This window comes from Vitis riparia, unplaced genomic scaffold (assembly GCF_004353265.1).
Source record: "Vitis riparia cultivar Riparia Gloire de Montpellier isolate 1030 unplaced genomic scaffold, EGFV_Vit.rip_1.0 scaffold349_pilon_pilon, whole genome shotgun sequence".
Taxonomy (NCBI): Eukaryota; Viridiplantae; Streptophyta; class Magnoliopsida; order Vitales; family Vitaceae; genus Vitis; species Vitis riparia.
Genome location: NW_023269670.1, coordinates 98365 through 101663, shown reverse-complemented (window position 1 = coordinate 101663; position 3299 = coordinate 98365).

The following is a 3299-nucleotide window of genomic DNA, read 5'->3' as shown; positions in this document are numbered from 1 at the left end:
CTGATTGCAATGCTCCTCTACCAGAGTGTCAATAATACACACTTTCTCTAGACCCTCTTCTTCTTCCGGAGTGATATGCTTTTTAGACATATAAAAAATGTTGAGATCAAGCGTCATATTGCCAAAAGTGAGTTGCATGAGCCCATTCCTACAGTTGATGATTGCATTTGAGGTAGCAAGGAATGACCTTCCCAAGATGATAGGAACTAAATTAGCTTCCTTTACAGTAGAATCCGTATCAAGAACAATAAAATCCACTGGATAGTAGAAATTATCAACTTGAACTAAGACATCCTCAATTACTCCCCTGGGAATTTTTACTGATCTATCTGCTAGAGATAGAGTGATTGCCGTTGGCTTCAACTCACCAAGTCCCAATTGCTTGTAGACAGTATATGGAAGCAAATTCACACTAGCTCCCAAGTCTAATAAAGCTTTCTCCACTACCTTTCCTCCAATCATGACTGAAATGGTAGGACTTCCCGGATCTTTGTACTTCAAAGGAGACTTACACTGTAAGATTGCACTTACTTGCTCAGTCAAGAAGGCTTTCTTATTTACAGTCAATCCTCTTTTGATAGTACACAAGTCCTTTAGGAATTTTGCATATGTTGGAACTTGCTTAATCATATCCAATAGAGGGATATTGACTTTAACTTGTCTCAATACTTCAAGAATTTCAGCTGCATTTCTAATCCCCTTCTTTCCATGCAATGCTTGAGGAAAAGGTGGAGAAGTTGATTTTTTCAGCATTTCTTCCTTCAGAAGTTCCTTATCTGGATTTGCATTCATTGTTGACTCACTGTCCTCTTTCTTTTCACTGCTCTCTCCCCTTTTGTCTTCCATTTCCTCCTCTTTCATTGTCTTTTCCTCTTTCTCAACAAGTGGCTTAGGTGGTGGCTGGTCAATTTTCTTACCACTCCTTAGAGTGATCAAGGCTTTAACATCTTTCATCTGTGATGATTCTCCCTCATGGCTTTCCACTTCATGGACAGCCTTGGGGTTTTGGTTGGGTTGAGAAGGAAATCTTCCCTTTTCTTGCACTGTATTCAAATTTGTGAGCCTTGATATTGAGTATTGGAGATTATCTATCCTTTGGGTTATATCATTTTGCATTCCATCCATCCTCTTGTTCAGAGTATTCTCTACTCTGTCAATTCTTTGATTAAGTTGAGTATTGATGGCTTTTTGCTCTCCAACAAAATCTCCCACTACCTTGCTGAGATTCAAAATGGCTTGTTCAAGACTTGAAGATTGTTGAGACGGTTGATCTGGCTGTTGGTACTGAGGTGCTCTAGGCTTCCATGAAAAATTTGGATGATTCCTCCAACTTGAGTTGTAAGTATTTCCATAGGGTGCATTGTTATTGGGCTTGAATTGTCCAACAACATTTGCCTGGTCTCCAAACATTTCCCTTTCAGCTGAAATTGTAGGGCATTCCTCCACCAAGTGTTCATATGATTGACAATTAGGACATAGCTTCACTTGCACTGGTGCTTCAGCAACAGCTTGGACTTCATGCATCTTTTTCAGTTCCAGCTCCTCCAATCTTCTTGTCACAGCTGCAAACTTTGCTTTTGTATCATCCTCCTCTTTCAAGGTATACATCCCAGCCTTAGCATTGTAAGCACTAAGTTGAGATTTCATCCTTCCCACTTCTCCTTTGGTTGGTTCATCTCATCCCCTTGAAACTTCAGCTACATAATTCAAGAAATCCATAGCTTCCTCCGGATTTTTGCTCATGAAATCTCCTCCACACATTGTCTCCAGAAGTTGCTTCATTGAGGATGACATCCCATCATAAAAATAGCTCACCAATAGCCAAGTATCAAAGTCGTGGTGAGGACATGCATTTATAGCTTCCATATATCTTTCCCAACACTTATAGAATTTCTCATTCTCTTTAGCTGAGAAATTTGAAATTTGTCTTTTCAAGCCATTTGTTCTATGACTGGGAAAGAATTTCTTAAGGAATTCAGCTTGTAAGTCAGTCCAAGTACGGATACTCCTTGGCCTTAAAGAATTAAGCCAAATTTTGGCTTTATCCTTTAAAGTAAAAGGAAATAACTTAAGCCTCATCAAATCAATTGAAGCTCCTCCCTCTTGGAATGTATTACAAACATCTTCAAATTCCTTAATATGTGCATAGGGATTTTCACTTTCCATCCCATGGAAAGTTGGTAGAAGTGGAACAATATATGGTTTGATCACTAGCTGCTCTGTAGGAGGCACTATACATGATGGTGCACTCATACGAGGTGGATGCATGCGGTCCCTCATTGATCTAAATTCATTGAGATTGTCTTGACGACCTTGGTGACTATGCTGATCTTCAGGTGTAGTTTCCATGATATTCAACCTCAATTCCAATTCCTTAGTATGAGGTGTATTACTTTTAACAAGGCTTCCTCCACTGCCTCGTATCCACTTTGGCATACAAAACTAGTATCTATCTGAAACTAAAATGAAAATACAGGACAACAAAAGAAAATAGGGCTACAAATACAAAATAAAACTAAGCTGAATTTGAAAGCTAAATTTAGATTATGAATCAGTAAAACTAAAAAAAAAATGAGAGTTAGTAAGGTTTAAGAAACGTTACCAACACTTGTGATGAAAATCACAAGTACACTGAAATAGTATCACTATAACTTGACACCTTCCCCGGCAACGGCGCCATTTGATTCATGCCTAATTGGTGTCTCAGCTGATTCGTGTCCAGCTGGTGCTCCTTGATGGCGGGAGTAATCAACAAAATTTATAACCTATAACACCATGAACTAGGGTAGCAAAGAAAAAGCTACTATAGCATAGTGGCTCTAGGATTGTTCACTGGGAAGGGTTTCCAAGCCGAAAATGATACCAATTCAAAGTGAATTGGTGTTGTTTCATTTTAAGAATAGCTTAAGGAATAAAACACAAACTTTGGTTGAAAAAGGTTTGAACTTAGATTAACTACACAGCAAGTGATGAAAATTACTTAAGAAGAAAAGCATTCCTTGGAGATTCAGGTATACAGGGAGGTTCCTCATGCAATAGCATAGCTCCGGTCAGTTGGTTCAATTCCTCACATTAGAGAATTAACATAAAGTCAATTCTCTAATAGGTGCTGCACAAATGCATCCCTCAATTGGATTTCAGCTTTAATTCTCTCACTGATGCAACTTGCAATGGTTCGAGCCTCTCACTTAGCTTTTACCATTCAAGGTGATCTTTAACCTTGGACTTCCTTTCACAAGCTCGCAAGAGATAACTAATGGATGTCTCCTTAGAGTCCAAAAGCTTACCAAGTGTTGGCA